We start from the raw sequence: 19,303 nt of genomic DNA, 5'->3' as shown, positions 1-19,303 counted from the left end.
ATTTCATCAAAATTTAAAACTTGTGCTTCAAAGGACACCATCAAGAAAGTGAATAGATAACTCAGAGAATGGATGAAAATGTTATCAAAGCATATATCTAACAAAGAATTTATTATCCAGAATATACAAAGAATTACAACTCGACAATAAAATGACAACCTATTTTAAAAATGAGTAAAGGGTTTAAAGAGACATTTCTCTAAAGAATTTAAACAAATAGCCAATAAACACATGGAAAATGTTCAATAACATTAGTCATTAAGGAATTGCAAATCAAAACTACTTCATACCCATTAAGGTGGCTAAAATTTAAAAAGACAGACAATAACTAGTTATTAAGGATGAGGAGAAATTGGAACACTCATTCAAGCAAATAAGGTTAATGATTTATGACATGACACTGGTCACATCTGGACTCCAGGTCCTAAAAATGAGTTGAAGACCATACAATCACAATACAGAAAAAGACTTGAGAATCCATCTAATCCCATTGATCCTTAGATTTGATTCAGTCCACAAAAACTATCAATCCATGGCAAAAACTGAAAAATAAAGACAATACTATAAGTTTTTCCCAATTAAAGAACTGTCCTTTATTCTGAGATTATATTAGAGGAGAGGGTGGTGTGAGAAATTAAAGATAATAAAGAGTAGTTGTTCAGAATTTTTCCCCCTAATTGTCCATTCTTAAAATTGTTTTTGAAAAGTTATTGGTCTGTGGAACCCAAAAGTCTTGGAACATTTGTCCATACCTCCCTCATTGTTTGAATAGGGTACATATATTAATGATTCCTGATAACTAGCAAAAGTTATTTTTATCAGGGGTAAGAGGAGGGGTAGAAAATTTACTTTCTAGTATATCACTTTGGGGATCTATGGCTGTTAAAAATTGTTTTCATTGTTATTTATTCCATTTTATTTTATTGAGGCTATTTGGAAGTTACTAGAAATTATGGCATAATTCCAGCACTTTGGGAGGCCAAGGCAAGAGGATTGCTTGAGCCCAAGAGTTTGAGACCAGCCTGGACAACAGAGTGAGACCCTGTCTCTACAAAAGAATTTTGTAAATTAGCCTGGCTTGGTGGCACATGCCTGTAGTCCCACCTGCTTGGGAGGCTGAAGTGGGAAGATTGCTTGAGCCTGGGAAGTCAAGGCTGCAGTGAGTTGTTGAGCCATGATTGCACCATTGCCCTGCAGCCTAGGCAACATTGTGAAACCCTATCAAAAGAAAGAAAAGAAAAAAGAAAAGGGAAAAAGAAAGAAAGAAAAGAAAGAAGGGAGGGAGGGAGGGAAGGAGAAAGAAAGGAAGAGGGAAAGAGAAAGAGACTGGGAAGGGAAGGGAAGGGAAGGGAGAGGAAGGGAGGGGAGGGGAAGGGAAGGGAAGGGGGAAGAAGGGGGAGGGAAGGGAAGGGGGAAGGAGGGGGGAGGGAGGGAGGGAGGAAGGAAGGAAGACTGTGAAACCCTATCTGAAAGAAAGAAAGAAAGGAAGGAAGGAGAAGGAAGGAAGGAAAGAGAGAGGAGGGAGGGAGGGAGGAAGAGAGGAAGGAGAGAAATTATGAAAAAGAAAAAAGATCTCTCCTAATTTCACCACCAAAATTGAGTAAGAATTATCACTTATAATATTGCCTTTCAGTCTTTTTATGTATATGTTTATAATTCCATAAAATTGGGATGATGAATATAATTTTATTTTCTGTTTTTATCATTAAATATATTTTGTGTTTTCCCATATTATTCAGTATTCCTTACAAATAGCACCTAAAGTGCAATTATTGATTTAATGATGTCCTACTGCTGGTCATTGAAGCTTTCCTAATTTTTTACTCTTCTAAAATTATAAACAACATTTTCAATCATAAATGTGTCTTTAAATCTTTCCTTGGCAGATTCCTACAAGTGAGATTACTAGGTCAAATAATGAACATTTTTAGGCTCTTGATATATATTGATGATAAATGCTTTCCAGAAAGATTGTACCAACTTTTTACACTCCCATCAATGTCAGTGGAATCTGAGTAAGTTGGATTTTACCTTCTTTAATAACACATCTTTTATGCTAAAAGATAAATAGTAGGAATTTTCACCTCACCTCCAGTAATGACAGAACAAGACCCAACTGGAGGAGTCCCAACAGAAAATATCTATAAACACTGGACATAATACCAAAGCAACTACATCAGTGAATTGGAGAGTGGACAGAGCAGACGAAATCGGGTGGAGGAGACAAGCTCAGAGAAAAAGAGGATGGGAGCTGTACAAATTCTCTGTTTTTATGGCTTCTGTTCTGGGGCTAAATATAGTCTATTTGGAGTGTGTGGTCTTGGAGGAGACACTAATTGAAAACAGCGGTCTTTTTGACCAGGGAAATTAAAAAAAAAAAAAAAAACCAAGCTAGGGAATCATGGACACTGAAAAAAGTGGAAGAATCTTGGAAGCAAAAGAGCAAGAGAAGGTTTCAGCAAACATGTCTGCCCACATTTCCGAGTGACCCTTGAACCACGTATGTATGGACCAAATTCAAAGCAGCTCATTTAGAGAAAAAATATCTGAACTGAGACTGAAGCTGCCACCCCAAAAAATAGAGATTGCAACTCAAACACAGACGATTGCCTGCTTAAACAAAAGAAATCATAATCATGAGAGAAAATTAACTGAATCCAGAATTTCTACAACTTAATATTGATAAGGTCCAGTATACAATAAGAAAAACTACCTATCATATAAAGAACCAAGAAAATGAAACATATTCTCAAAATCAACTGAGTCCGATGCCAAGATGTGCCAGATACTGGAATTAGCAGCCAATGATTTTTAAACAGCTATTAGAACTCTCCTCAATGAAGTAAAACAAAATATGCTTTCAATGAGTTGAAAAATATGAATTCTCAAGAGAGAGGTGATTAAAGAAAGAAATCATTTCTCAAGAGAGAAATGATTAATGAAAGAACCAAATGATATCTGATATACCCACCTGCTGTTCCCATCCCCTCCACCTCCACAACACACACAAACCATTTGCCTACCTAGCAAATTTCTCATCCTTAAGTACTCAGCTTAGGAGTCCCCACTTTAAGAAGCCTTTCTCAGGGCTCCAGTGTCCTTGCAGCACACACCAGGCCTAAACTTACCAAGACAAGAACAATTGCAAGTGCAGAGTTTCCCATTGCCCCCCCACAGGTGGGTGGCTCACGTTGACTGAGAAGAGCTGGATATTAGACTCCAGAAAAGGGACTTCAGCCTTGTATTCTTACATAAACGTGATCAGCTACATGACAGGGGGAGTACCAGGCCTTCCCGTGGCATGGTCAGAGTCTAGGAGCCAAGTCTTATAATTTTAACTATGTAACCTGGTAGATCAGTAGTTTCCAACTCTGATCTGCCACTCAGCATTCTATCATGATTAACTTCACTGCCTTAGGTACTCAATTCTAGCTAGTATCTGTGGTGCATATTTCAGAACCCAGTGGTCCTATTCCATGGGAGGCCAGCTCCATCTCTGGAAGACCAATCTGCAGAGAATGAGTCCTAGTCAAGTTGACCCTAAATTCTCAGTTTACCCCCTAAATTCAAAAGGTGCCTCATTTTCTGTTCCATCAGCATCTCATACTGTTTCAGCCATGAGTACTAAGAGGCCAGTGACTGACATAGCCCTAAGAAGGCATTGCTAAACAGACCAGGGGTCATAGGAACTCTTATATTAAGCTCAATTCATCTAGTAGTTTTCCAAATTTTTCTAACTTCTTGATTTGCAGATACCCAGGTTTATCATTCATCTCATAAGTTGCATTTTTGTTTACAAACAATGGTTGCCCAAATGACCAACAATTTAGTTTGCTTTTTTCATACAGCTAGTAATATTTTTGTGTTAACCTGACTCTTATGCCTTTCCCATGCGCTATGGTTTGAATGTTTGTTCCCTCAACTCATGTGGAAACTTAATCCCCAGTGTGGCAGTTTTGAGAGGCAGGACCTTTAAGAGGTGGTGGGTCATGAGAGCTCTGCCCTCATGTATGGGTTCATCCACACATGGATCAATGGATTAATGAGTTAAGTGATTAATGGGTTATCACAGGAGTGGCACTGGTGGCTTCATAAGAACAGCAAGAGAGACCTGAACTAGCACACTCAGACCACTTGCCATGTGATGCCCTGCACCACCTTGGGACCCTGCAAAGAGTCCCCACCAGCAACAAGGCCCTCACGATCTTTCTGGAAAGCAATTATCATCAATATATATAAATTTCTTTTCTTTATAAATTATCCAGTTTCAGGTATTCTGTTATAAGCAATAGAAAATGGACTAAGAAAATTGGTATCAGAAGTGGGGCTGTTGCTAATAATGAATACCTGAAAACGTGAAAGTAAGGGCAGAGGCCGGAAGCATTTGGAGGAGCAGGCCAAGTCCAGAAAAAGCCTTCAATTCATTCTGGTAAAGGCTTAGACGACAAGACGACTAAGGAAAGTTTGGAACTCACTAGAGATTGTTTAAGTGATCATGACCAGAATACTGATAGAAATTTGGACAATGAAGGCCATTCTGACAAGGTCTCAAATGGAACTCTCTTGGAACCTAGAGTAAAGGCTATCCTTTTTATAAATTAGAAAAAAAAAAAAAACCAACTTGGTTGAACCGTGTCCATGTCTGAGGGCTTTGTGGAAGAGCAAACTTGAAAGTGATGAACTAGGGTATCTGTGGAAGAAATATCCAAGCAGAAAATCATTCAGGCTGCTACATGGCTACTTTTAATTGCTAACATTAAGCTGTGAGAGGGGAAAAAATGACTTGGAGACAGAATTTATAACCAAAAGAAAAGCAAAGCAGAAAGATTTGGAAAATTCTCAGCCTGGCCATATAAAGAGTGAAAAATGGCTGGGCACAGTGGTTCACGCCTGTAATCCCAGCACTTTGGCAGGCTGAGGCAGGCAGATCACTTGAGTCCAGGAGTTTGAGACCAGACTGCACAACATGGCAAAACCCCACCTCTACAAAAAATAAAAAAAATAGCTGGGTGTGGTGGTGCACAGCTACTGGTAGTCCCAGCTACTCAGGAGGCTGAGGTGGTAGGATCACCAGAGCCTAGGGGGCTGCAGTGAGCCATGATCACACCACTGCATTCCTGAGCAACAGAGTGAGACCCTTCCTCAAAAAAAGTGAAAAAGCATGTTTAGAAGAGGAAATCAAGGATGTAGCACGGCGACCTCTTGCCAAAGAGATTAGCACAGCTAGAAGGAAGCCAGGTGCTTCTTCTCAAAACAATGAAAGAAAGACCGCAAAGCCATTTTAAAGACCTTTGAGGCTTCCCCGCTGTTACAGGCCCAGAGGCCTATGAGGGCAGAGATGAGCCCAAGACACCTTCCACAGACTCCCTCCCCAGGGCCACCTCAGGACCCTGCTAACCAGATTCTGGTGAGGTGCTTCTCAGCTGCCCCAGCTGTGGCTCAAGTAGTCCCAGGTGTGGATCAACCCGCTGCTCAAGAAGATACAAGCTGTAGCCTTGATGGTGTCTCATGATGCTAATTCTGCAGGCTTGCAGAAAGCAATAGCTGCGGAGGATTGGCAGCCTCTACCTAGATTTCAGAGGATGTGGCTGAAAGCCTAGAAGCCAGGTAGAGACATGTTCAGGGATGGCGTCACTGCAGAGAGCCCTCACTAGAGTAATGCTAGCAGAAATGTGGAGTCAGAGCTGCTACAGGGAGTCCCCACCAGGGCTGCTAGTGGAGCCATGGGAGCGGGACCACCACCAGGACCCCAGGGCGGTGGAGTCCCCAGCAGCATGCAGCACCTGCATGGCAAAGCTTCAGGCGCTTTGCCACAGGGACTGCACCCAGCAAAGCCAGGGGGTGGGGGCAGCTGCCTGAAGCCTTAGGGCCCCAACCTCTGCCCCAGTGTGTACAGCAGGTGGCACATGGAGTCAAAAGAGACTATTCTCCAGCTTTAAGATTTGACGTCTTCTTTGCTGGGTCTTGGGCTTGCTTGGGGCCTATTACTCCTCTCTTTTTGCCTATTTCTCTCTTTTGAAATAGGAATGTCTGTCTAATGCCTGTACCACCGCTGTATCTTGGAAGAAGAGAGCTAGTTTTGGTTTCACAGGCTCACAAGTGAGGCTCTGGACTTTGAACTGGAATTTTGTGCTGGAATTAGTTCAGACTTTGGAACTATGGGAGTAGAATGAATGTGAGAAGGAAATGAGTTTTGGGGGACCAGGGGTGGAATTGTAGCATTCCCCTCTAAAACTCAATCCTCAATGTGGCAGTATTAAAAGGTGGGGGCTCTCTAAGGGGTGATTGGGTCATGAGGGCTCTGCCCTCATTAATAGATTAACCCACGCAAGGATTCATGGGTTGATTGATTAATGGGATGTCACAAAAGTGGGACTGGTGGCTTTCTAAGCAGGGGAAAGAGAACTGAGCCAGCACATCATGTGATGCCCTGTCACCTCAGGATTCTGCACAGTTCCCACCAGGAAGAAGGCCCTCACCAGATGCAGCCCCTCAACTTTGAGCTTCTCAGCCTTCAGAGCTGTCAGAAATAAATTCCTCTTTTGAATAAATCATCCAGTTTCAGGTCATCTGTTGTAAGTAACAGAAAACAGACTAAGACATCATGACGTTGGTTTTGCTTGAATTTCAGTATTGAGTCACTTGTTATAAGATGGGTTAATAAGATACATTATTTCAGATACTATTATTAAAATTATGGCCAGACGCAGTGGCTCACACCTGTAATCCCAACACTTGGGGAGACTGTGGCAGGTGGATCACCTGAGGTCAGGAATTTGAGACCAACCTGGCCAACATGGTGAAACCCCATCTCTACTAAAATACAAAACTTAGCCAGGCGTGGTGGCATGCACCTGTAGTCCTAGCTACTCAAGAGGCTGAGGCAGGCCCATCACTTGAACCCCGGGAGGTGGAGGTTGCAGTGAGTCGAGATCACACCAGTGCACTCCAGCCTGGCCGACAGAGTGAGACTTCATCTCAAATAATAACAATAATAAATAAATAATAAATAAAGTACCTAAAATTTTTTTTCAGAGGTATTTTTATCAAGTAATTTCACTAGTGCCTCATTTTTAAACTGCTACTTGTTTTAGTTTTCTTTGTTCTCTGTAATATAGTCAGGTAACTGTTTTTTTTTTTTTTTTTTTTGAGACAATCTCACTCTGTCACCCAGCCTGGAGTGCAATGGTGCAGTCTCAGCTCACTGCAACTTCCATCCCCCGAGTTCAAGCGATTCTCCTGCCTCAGCCTCCCAAGTAACTGGGATTACAGGCGCACGCCACCACAGCCAGCTAATTTTTGTGTTTTTAGTAGAGACAGGGTTTTGCCATGTTGGCTAGGCTGGTCTCAAACTCCTGACCTCAAGTGATCCACCCATCTCAGCCTCCCAAAGTGCTGGGATTACAGGCGTGAGCCACCGCGCCCAACAGGATGTTTAAACGGGACTCCCTTCTCAGGGGAAGCCAAGGCCCTAGAGGCTGAGAACCATGCAGTAGCACCTGGTACTGCTACATCCTAAGAAAGGCACCAACTGCGAGGCCCTGCAGAGAGATAGCAGGCTGTGAGCACTAGGCCCCGCCCAGCATGACGCTGTAGACAGGGAGTGCAGGGAGACCAGGGGTGGCGCTTGTTCTGGAGATACTGGTGTACCACACAGTGTCTAGGCGGGAAAGAAGCTTCAAGGGGAGAGCTCAGGAGTTCGACCTGTGTTCCTTGGAGCTGGAGTTAATTGCTACCGCAAAATGTAATATACCACCAAAAAACAACTAGTGGGTTCATACACCACGTAGTAAAAGACAAGCCACAGTAGCAGGAGCATTTGGACTCCCTCAGGTCAGTCTACAGCAGGACTGCTCAGCCTTCACCTCCCACACAACCAGCCTGCCATTGCTCATGTTTCCCACTAACATGAGCCTTTGGGCATCTCACAGGCAAAAGTGCCAGACATGGCATGGCTGCCTGGTGCACCAAGGGCCAGCAGCAGTACAGCATCAGATACTTCTCACACCAGCTCGAAGACCCGAAAGGACTTGCTGTCCCTGACCACTAATGTCAGGCACACTTCTTTTGATCAGTGCATGGCTTCAGAAGAGCTACAGCCAGCTCCCTCATGGGTTCTTTGAGGAACCCTCAAAAGTTCTCTTTGAGAGGAAGAACCAAGATTTGATACCCACCATCTAGAGGACCCTGAGAGTAGATCACGGGTGCACCACTTCTGCAGATTCTTGCTCTCCCTGGGCCCAACACCTTCTAACAGAGGGGTCAGAAACAACAAGCACCTGCAACAAGTTGAGAGCAATTTGGAGAAAAGAGGAAAAGCCAGGCATCCCAGCGCCAGCCCTCTGCCACTCCACCACAGATCGTCCAATCTGAAGCTGGCTGGATGCGGGAGGGAGAGGTTTCCAACTGGTGGAGTGTCCAGAGTTTTGACTATTGCACTGTATTAGACTCGGTTATTTAACTAGAGGTTCTAGTACCTTAAACATGACCAGAAACAGGCAACAAAAGTAAAAATATACAAATTGGATTCCATCAAAATTTAAGACTTCTGTGTACCAAAGTACACATTCAACAGAGTGAAAAGGCAACCTGTGGAATAGAAGAAGATATTTGCCAGTCATAAATCTGAAAAGGGGTTAATACCCAGAATACATAAAGAATTCCTACAACTCAACAATAACGACAAGAGCAAAATAACCCAAATTTAAAATGGACAAAAGAATTAAATAGACATTGCTCCAAAGATGATATACAGATGGCCAACAAGCATATGAAAAGATATGCAACATCACCAATCATTAGAAAAATGCAAATCAAAACTGCAATGAGATATCACCATATACCATTTAGGATGGCTACCACCCAAAACACAATACAAAATAAGTGTTCATGAGAACGCGGGACAATTGGAACCCTTGTACACTGTCGTTGGAATGCAAGATGGTGCAGCCCCTATGGAAAATGGCATGATGGTTCCTCAAAAAATTCAAAGCAGAATTACCATATGATCCAACAATCTCATTTCCGGGTATATATCCAAAATAATTGAAAGCAAGATCTTGAAGAGATGGTTGTATACCCATGTTCATAGCAACACTATTCACAATTGCCAAGAGGTGGAAGCAACCCAGGTATCCATGCATGAATGAACGAATAAACAAAATATGGTATATGCACACCATGGAATATTATTCAGCCTTAAAAATGAAGGAAATTCTGACAAATGCTACAATATGGATAAAACTTGAAGGCATCATGTTAAGTGAAATAAGCCACTCACAAAAAAGATGACTACTATATGATACCACTTATATGAGATATCTGGAGTAGTCAAATTCATAGAGACAGAAAGTAGAATGGTGATTGCTGGGGCTGGAAGGGAGGAGAAACAGGAAGTTGTTGCTTAATGTGTTTAGAGTTTCAGTTTTGCAAGATGAAACACTTCTAGAGATTGGTGGCACAATAATATGAATATATTTAACACTACTGAATTGTACACTTAGAAATTGTTAAGATGGTTAAATTTTACATTATGAATTTCACAGTGTTTTTAAAAAGTAACCAGAAAAGCTGTGGAATCTGCCCAACATTTCATCCAAGAGGCAAAGAAACAAGTCCACAGATTGGGCTTAAAGAGTCAGTGGAAGGAAAAATAAGGTTGTGTCCTGCCTGCCTCCTCTCAAGTCCAGTTTGTTCAATAATCTAGTTATGTAGGAATAAAATGTATTAAGTAAATGCTATGAAGGTGAAATTTTCATACATTGCTACTCTGTTTACTTTCTTACATTCTTTGTTTCACAATCACTTATCTTCTCATACATTGCTACCCTTTTTAATTTCTTTTGTTCTTTATTTCACAATCATTTCTCTTTATCCAAACATAACAGGAAAGGAGTGCCACCTATAGAGCATTGAGTTTCTAAATAGATAATATGACCGGGTTGCCTCCTTGCTTTGGTAAACTTTGGCAGCCAGCAGTATCTTAGTGGGTCCCTGAATTATAACTGAAGCTACTGATAGAAAATATGAAGTAATGATTTCACATCTTTTATACTGATTTCATTTAGGAAGGGTCTTGAGAAATTTAAACACCTCCCCCAAATGACAGGAATGCATAGCATTTTGCACAACACTATATTGAATTAATTTAGTTGAAAGAGTTTTCACCCATAATTTATCTTCATAGAGTTACGTCTGGTTATCTTGTTTTTAAAAATCTCACAGAAAACAAGAATGGGATTTTATAAATATAAAGTGGTGGTAGCTAAAAGATTCTCCCAGAAAAAAAAGATACAATAAAATGTAAGTTCCTTGACAGCTGAACATAAGAGAATTACATACGTTCATGAGTTCAAATGAGATACAGGAAAGCCATCACCATGCTGGGTTTGGCAGTAGCATCATTTAGCATCAAGCCTGGGCAACAAGGCGAAACTTCATCTCTACAAAAAATTAGCCAGTTGTGGTAGCACACATCTGTGGTCCCAGCTACTGGGGAGGCTGAGGAGGGAGGATTGCTTGAGCCTGGGAGGTCCAGGCTGCAGTGAGCTCTGATCATGCCACTGCACTCCAGCCTGGGCGACACAGTGAGACCCTGTCTCAAAGAAAAGAAAAAAAGAATTTAGCATCAGTGTGCTGACATTACATAGAGCAATGTTATGACTCTGGCCTACTGTTATCCTCCTGTAGGACTTGTTTAACTTCAGACGATGAAGTAATAAAACATTAAGAGTTTTATTTCCACGACATCTAGGAATTGAGGCAGCATTATCTGTAGACTGGCTCCGCCTGATGGTTTAACCAAGGCCATTCTAGTGCATTGTGTGTGTTTCACAAAATGTTAATTTTTAATATGAGAGCAATAGTAATAAGCAGTATTGCCTTTAGCTAGCTAGACACATCAGCCCTAAGTACATCTTATGCATAGCTGTATTAACTATTACTATAATACCTCTACACACATAAAATGAATGCCATTTGAAGCTTGTGTCTTTCAAATTGTTATATGGAAAAATACATGTCACTTTCTTTTTTTTTTTTTTTTTTTTTTTGAGATGGAGTTTTGTTCTTGTTGCCCAGGCTGGAGTGCAATGACACAATCTCGGCTCACTGCAACCTCCACCTCGCGGGTTCAAGCGATTCTCCTGCCTCAGCCTCCCAAGTAGCTGGGATTACAGGCATGTGCCACCACGGCCGGCTAATTTTGTATTTTTAGTAGAGACAGGGTTTCACCATGTTGGTCAGGCTGGTCTCGAACTCCCAACCTCAGGTGATCCACCCGCCTCGGCCTCCAAAAGTGCTGGGATTATAGGAATGAGACACTGCGCCCGGCCAATACATGTTACTTTCAAAAGATACTGAAACCCTGTGAAGGCTAATTGAAAATTTCTTGTACCAAATTATTTTTTCATTACTCTTCAATCTGGATTATAGAAATTGTTTTATTCTAGTTTCTGTATTACCATGTCTGGGAAAAGATGAAATCTTCTGGGAGGTCAGGGAAACTATTGTAGTTTTTAAGAAGAATGACATCAAATTTGTATTTTTTGAAGGTAATTCTGGTAGAAGTATAAAATAGAATTTTGTTAAGAATGGAAATAGGGCCAGGCATGGTAGCTCATGCTTGTAATCCCAAGACGGGTGGATTGCTTGAGCCCAGGAGTTCGAGACCAGCCTGGGCAACATAGTGAGACCCCTGTCTCTGCAAAAAAATACAAGAATCAGGGCATGGTGGCACTAGCCTGTGGTCCCAGCTACTCGGGAGGCTGAGACAGGAGGATCACTTAAGCCTGGGAGGCAGAGGTTGCAGTGCACCGAGATCAGGTCACTGTACTCCAACCTGGGTGACAAAGCAAGACCCTGTCTCAAAAAAAAAAAAAAAAAAAAAAGAGAAAAAAAGAAAAAGGAAATAAGAGGTTAATTAGTACAATATTCCAATTGTTAGGCAAGAGAGAGTAAGCCATTGAGAGAGTGGGAGTTGAAAGCAGGGGACAGTCACATGAGACAAAGCCAATAGGAGATTCTAGATGAAGCAAAGTCTGTAAGAAGTTAAGAGAAGATGAAACCAAATTCAGGTGAAGAAATTAGACTCATTACTTGCCCATCGAGTCTCAGTTTAACATTTCTAAAGTGGAAATTTAACAATATGTTCCCTCTGCCTCATCATAAGGTTTTTGTAAGAAATAAAGCAGATAAGTATCAAATGCAGAAAACAGTGATCCACAAATATTGGTTATTATTTTCTTTTTTCTTTTTTTTAATTATACTTAAGTTCTGGGATACATATGCAGAACGTACAGGTTTGTCACATAGGTATACATGTGCCATTGTGGTTTGCTGCACCCATCAACCCGTCATCTACATTACTTATTTCTCCTAACGCTATCCCTCTCCTTGCCTCCACTCACCGACAGGCCCCAGTGTGTGATGTTCACCACCCCATGCCCTCATTGTTCTCATTGTTCAACTCCCACTTATGAGTGAGAACATGTGGTGTTTGGTTTTCTGTTCCTGTGTTAGTTTGCTGAGAATGATGGTTTCCACCTTCATCCATATCCCTGCAAAGGACATGAACTCATTCTTTTTTTATGGCTGCATAGTATTCCATGGTGTATATGTGGCATATTTTCTTTATCCAGTTTATCATTGATAGGCATTTGGGTTGTTTCCAAGTCTTTGCTATTGTGAATAGTGCTGCAATAAACATACGTGTGCATGTATCTTTATATTAGAATAATTTATAATCCTTTGGGTGTATAACCAGTAATGGGATTGCTGAGTCAAATGGTATTTCTAGTTCTAGATCCTTGAAGAATTGCCACACTGTCTTCCACAATGTTTGAACTAATTTACACTCCCACCAACAGTGTAAAAGTGTTCCTATTTCTCCACATCCTCTCCAGCATCTGTTGTTTCCTGACTTTTTAATGATCGCCATTCTAACTGGCATGAGATGGTATCTCATTGTGGTTTTGATTTGCATTTCTCTAATGACCAGTGATGATGAGCTTTTTTTTAAATGTTTGTTGGCTGCATAAATGTCTTCTTTTGAAAAGTGTCTGTTCATATCCTTCGCCCACTTTTTGATGGGGTTGTTTTTTTCTTGTAAATTTGTTTAAGTTCCCTGTAGATTCTGGATATTAGCCCTTTGTCAAATGGATAGATTACAAAAATGTTCTCCCATTCTGTAGGTTGCCTGTTCACTCTGATGATAGTTTCTTTTGCTGTGCAGAAGCTCTTTAGTTTAATTATATTCCATTTGTCTATTTTGGCTTTTGTTGCCATTGCTTTTGGTGTTTTAGTCATGAAGTCTTTGCCCATGCCTATGTCCTGAATGGTATTGCCTAGGTTTTCTTCTAGGGTTTTTATGGTTTTAGGCCTTACATTTAAATCTTTAGTCCATCTTGAGTTAATTTTTGTATAAGGTGTAAGGAAGAGGTCCAGTTTCAGTTTTCTGCATATGGCTAGCCAGTTTTCCCAACACCATTTATTAAATAGGGAATCCTTTACCCATTGCTTGTTTTTGTCAGGTTTGTCAAAGATCAGATGGTTGTAGATGTGTGGTGTTATTTCTGAGGCCTCTGTTCTGTTCCATTGGTCTATATATCTGTTTTGGTACCAGTACCAAGCTGTTTTTTTACTGTAGCCTTGTAGTATAGTTTGAAGTCAGGTGGCATGATGCCGCCAGCTTTGTTCTTTTTGCTTGGCTATATGGGCTCTTTTTTGGTTCCATATGAAATTTAACGTAGTTTTTTCTAATTCTGTGAAGAAAGTCAATTGTAGCTTGATGGAAATAGCGTTGAATCTATAAATTACTTTGGGCAGTATAGTCATTTTTACAATATTGATTCTTCCTATCCATGAGCATGGAATTTTTTTCCATTTGTTTGTGTCCTCTCTTATTTCTTTGAACGATGGTTTGTAGTTTTCCTTGAAGAGGTCCTTCACATCACTTTAAGTTTTATTCCTAAGTATTTTATTCTCTTTGTAGCAATCATAAATGGGAGTTCACTCATGATTTGACTCTCTATTATTGGTGTATAGGAATGCTTATGATTTTTGCACATTTATTTTGTATCCTGAGACTTTGCTGAAATTGCTTATCAGCTTAAGGAGTTTTTGGGCTGAGACAATGGGGTTTTCTAAATATACAATTGTGTCATCTGCAAACAGAGATAATTTGACTTCCTCTCTTCCTATTTGAATACCCTTTATTTATTTATCTTGCCTGATTGCCCTGGCCAGAACTTCCAACACTATGTTGAATAGGAGTGGTGAGAGAGGGCATCCTTGTCTTGTGCTGGTTTTCAAAGGGAATGCTTCCAGGTTTTGCCCATTCAGTACGATATTGGCTGCGTGTTTGTCATAAATAGCTCTTATTATTTTGAGATACGTTCCATCAGTACCTGGTTTATTGAGCGTTTTTAGCATGAAAGGGTGTTGAATTTTATCGAAGGCTTTTTCTGCATCTATTGAGATAATTTTCTACTTTAATATATTTTTAAAATCCATGTGGCAAAGCAAAGGTATGTGGTATGTCATGAATAGATGGAGCTGTTCATGTCATTTGTACAAAAATTCACGCTGCATGTTTGTTCCATCCTGGGCACTACTGCTCTAGACCCTGGGCTGACAGCATTGATCACAACAGACCTGAGCCTTGCCCGCATGAAGCTCACACTCTAGTACAGAACAATGCAGGAATAGCCCTTGAGGGCCTCCCTGCTTAGGAGTAGAGCCCGTGGGAGACTGAAGAATATCGATGCTTGTGATAGGAACAGGGAAGAGAGAGGAGCAGCCAGTTAGCAGGGTGGGAGTGTGGTGACTGTGATCTGGAATCTGGTCAGCTCCAGCCATGGAGAATCAGCTTCTGGGGTGTAGATATAAGCTGTCGGGGTGGCAAAGAAGAGTCAGGGCCTGAGAAACTGGATGGGTTTTGGGACATCATCTGAGAACTGAACACTGAAAAATGAATGAGACCTCAGAAATTGAAAGAGTAGAGAAATTCTCAGGTCAATGAGAATGCAGTTGAAGGAGAAGGAAGGAAGAGGAGACATTGGAGGAAACAGATGACATGGTCAAAAAAATTGGAGGAAAACTGAAGAAATACATGGTAGAATAGAAGGGAGGATTTACTTTTTTAAAAAATCACTGTAGGGGCAGGCACAGTGGCTCACGCCTGTAATCCCAGCACTTTGGGAGGCCAAGGCAGGAAGGAGGATCACTTGAGCCCAGGAGTTCAAGGCCAGCCTAGGCAAGATGGTGAGACCCTGGCTTTGAAAAAAATACAAATAAAAAATGTTTTTCTTTTATTAGCCAGGCATGGTGGCACACCCCTGTAGTCTCAGTTACTTGGGAGGCTGAGGCAGGTGGTTCTCTTGAGCCCAGGAGCTTGAGGCTGTAGTGAGCTATGATACCACCACTGCACTCCAGCCTGAGTGACAGAGCAAGACCTTGTCTCAAAAAAAAAAAGTAAAATAAGAAGTGACTGGCCAGGCACAGTGGCTCACGCCTGTAATCCCAGCACTTTGGGAGGCCAAGGCGGGCAGATCACGAGGTCAGGAGTTCAAGACTAGCCTGGCTAACATGGTGAAACCCCATCTCTACTAAAAATACAAAAAAATTAGCTGAGCATGGTGGCGGGTGCCTGTAGTCCCAGTTACTCAGGAGGCTGAGGCAGGAGAATGGTGTGAAGCCGGGAGTTGGAGCTTGCAGTGAGCCAAGATCGTGCCACTGCGCTCCAGCCTGGGCGACAGAGCAAGACTCCATCTCAAAAAAAAGAAAGAAGTGACTGCATTCACACATTTCACACAAGATTTAATTAGTTATAGAGCTACTTCCACATAAGTAAAGAAAATGGAGTAACGGTTTACATGATACGAGAATGTCATAGTCTTCCCAGAATGTTGCAAGAGAACACTGTCTATGTATGTGATTCTTTTGTTTTTTCAGCAGTAGTAGTAGCCAAAAAGTTGTATGCTTGGATTTTTCCTAATCCAAGTCCCTAATGCTAAAGAAAATTTATCATTCCAAACTTAAAATTTCAGGCCCCATTTTTCAATTAGTATAGGCAATAAAATATCCCTGAAATGGCTCATCTACTTCTGATTTTATATACACACACACATCTGTACCAGACACTTAAGTGTGCCAAGTGCTAAGTGCTAAGGAAATTTTGCGTGTGTGTGTGTATAATTTCCTCTATTTGGGAAAAAAAATTTAATAGTCAGTGAAAGCTATCTATATAGTACCTTAAAGGAAAACTACACAAAGCACTCATGAATATACAAATTTTTTATTTCTAATACTTTTCATTTCTTGTGAAGTAACTGCTAAAATTATTTCTAACAAAATTACAGATGAGTAAAATATGTATATATGATGTAACATTATAAATTATAATGTAATTTTAGCAAATCCTTATATTACAGCATGGAATCACTTCAGTATCATTCATGGATAAAGTATTAGCCATTACTTTAATAATGTTCATGTAAGTTGTTAAAGCATCATACGTTTCTTTCTATTGGAATATGTCAGTTAACATAGTCCCATTGAACTCCCTCAGCCGGGTCATTCTTCCGTTTCTGAAAGTTGGGACCATGGAAGATCACACTTGTGGTCAGTGTCATAGATGTCTTCAGTGCCCTATGAGATTTTTATATTTTGTGTATCTGTATCCCAGGACATTGATTTTATCCAAGACCAGTCTTCATCCTTTGCATCAGGAACTTTTTGACCACAACATTTTGATTTCTGGATGGGAAGAAAGGGTAAATGAAAATGGTTTTATTTTGCGGTTAATTTATCTACTCGAAACATAGATTATTCAGTAAAATCTCTTAACGTTATTTTAACATAACATAAAATCTAATTTTCATTTATTAATCAGAAAATAATACATGAAACATCATCTACTCTTTCCATAATAAACATCAAGAAATAAAATAGCGTTCAATAAGAAAAGACTTAAGACATCGCCTGTCAGACAGGTGCCAGTTTGCGAGTGGAATGGCTAAAGAGAAATCTGCTGCACATTTGAAGAGAGAACCTAGAGTGCATATCCCTACCATGAGGAGAAAACACAGCTTAGTCTTTATACTTTGTCATTTATTTATTCAACAGATATTTATTTAGACTTATTATGCACCAAGACCTGTTTTGTGACTAAAAACACAACAATGAACTAACAGGGAAGGTTGCTGCCCGACTTCCGCGTCTCTTGAAAATGAAGCAAGTCCTGCCTCCCTGCATGGGCAAACTTCCTCAGCCCTATGAGATCACTGCAAGATACTCCTAAAAGCACCTTCTAAACAATACTTTGTGCAATGAATGCAAACTGTGATTCAGCTGCGCTGGGGCGGAGTCCAGGCATCACGGTTTCAAAGCTGCCCAAGTTAGCGAAAAGTGCAGCCAGAGTTGAAAACTTGAAAACCACCGAGCACTGTTTCTTCTCTGGGTTCTTTCATACACATTCGTTTCTTCTTCTCATTTGACCCACAATATAGTCCCTCATACTAAAGAAAAATGGAAATTGGACCCAGTGAATTAGGTGATGCTACCAGACCCTAGCAGTCCCTGCCAATCTCTAAACCCCCAAAGAAGACAGACTAGGGACTAGCTCGTGTGATTCTCAGGGGAACATAGGTGTAGCTGACCCCATCCATGCCCTCTAGCCATCTGCTGCACTAAGTGCTCAGAAGAATGGATGAGAGTCCATGTAGATTGGAAGGAAAATGCCCAAAAAGTGTCTTCTTATAATTAAAATAAATATAGTCAAAGTGTATCTTATTTACTTTGGTGAATCTTTTTACAAAAAGTATAAAATTCTATAAAAAGCAATAGTCTATCCCTTTTTATTCAGAAATTTAGGACATATCTAGGTTTTAAGAATATAGCCATGAGTTTACTTTCAGGCAGTATTGGCCAAAGCAAATATTACAATGTTATTACAATGTTAAAATAGTATTATATGATAAAATTACTGAAGTAGTAAAGCTTCAAGTTTAAATAGGAGTTTTCTGTTTTAATTGATCAGTTTTCTAGTGTGATAAAAAAATCACAAAATATATAAATATATATAAAATGTATATAAATGTTTGTATATAATATATAAATGTATAAGTATACATTTATATATATTTAAATATATACATATAAATATATTTATATGTAAATATATATATGTTTATATGTATATATGTATTTATATATAAATGTATATTTATATAAATATATACAAACATAAATACATATTTATATATAAATATATACATATATAACATACAAATATATGTATATATGCACATATATAATTATATATTATATTTATATACTATATTATATTAATATATTACTATTAATTATATTAATATACAATAAATATATGAATATTAATATATTAATATACAATTAATGTATTAATATTAATATATTAATATACAATTAATATATTAATATTAATTATATTAATATACAATTAATGTATTAATATGATTAATATAATATACAATTAAATATGTGCATATATACATATATTTGTATATTTTGTGTATATATGCACATATATAATTATATATGTACATATATTATATGTACATATATAACATATGTACATATATACAATTATATGTATGTATATATGTATATATATATAATTCCTACAGTGCTTTTTATTTCCAATAACTTGCTTTGGTTGAAAATGTAATTTTAACGAAAGGTAGTTTATGAGTTTCTAAATCAATAATGTACAATAAATGTAATAAACCTGATAGGATGAAAAAGTCTCACAGCATGTATAGTATGGTCTGACCAACCCTGACATTAAACTTATTGACTGGAAACTTCCTGTCATGCTTTTAAAACATTATTTCTGGCCAGGTGTGGTGGCTTATACCTGTAATCCTAGCACTTTGGGAGGCCGAGGTGAGCAAATCACTTGAGCCCAAGAGTTCAATACCAGCCTGGGCAACATAGCATAGACCCCATTTCCACAAAAAATACAAAAATTAGCCAGGCGAGGTGGCACACACTTGTGGTCCCAGCTACTAGGGAGGTTGAGGTGGGAGAATTGCCTGTGCCTGGGAGGTCAAGGTTGCAGTGAGCCGTGATTGCACCGCTGCACTGCAGCCTGGGTAACAGAGAAAGACCCTGCCTCAAAAAAAAAAAAAAAATTATTTTTTAAGTGCCAAGTAATACTCAATACAGAATATGGTACTTTTAAAGATAGAATTTCTATTCTCTGCCTGTTTCCAAATTAAGCAAATTATGAGTACATATTTTAAATTACAGTCTGGGAGAGGAA

General features: G+C 39.6%; 1 protein-coding gene across 1 annotated transcript in view; it reads left to right on the top strand.

Annotated features, from left to right (window-relative positions):
* RSPH3 (radial spoke head 3) overlaps window positions 1–17,832 on the top strand; it is a 52,976-nt gene extending 35,144 nt beyond the window's left edge. The window contains exon 9 of the transcript XR_010157801.1: window positions 17,125–17,832. The gene's annotated coding sequence lies outside the window, so the exon portion shown is untranslated. The remainder of the gene's footprint in view (window positions 1–17,124) is intronic.
* Window positions 17,833–19,303: the final 1,471 nt, after the last annotated feature.

The sequence above is a fragment of the Pan troglodytes genome, chromosome 5 (assembly GCF_028858775.2).
Source record: "Pan troglodytes isolate AG18354 chromosome 5, NHGRI_mPanTro3-v2.0_pri, whole genome shotgun sequence".
NCBI lineage: Eukaryota > Metazoa > Chordata > Mammalia > Primates > Hominidae > Pan > Pan troglodytes.
The sequence above is the reverse complement of the archived record's forward strand: the minus strand, read 5'-3'. Positions and strand labels throughout refer to the sequence as shown.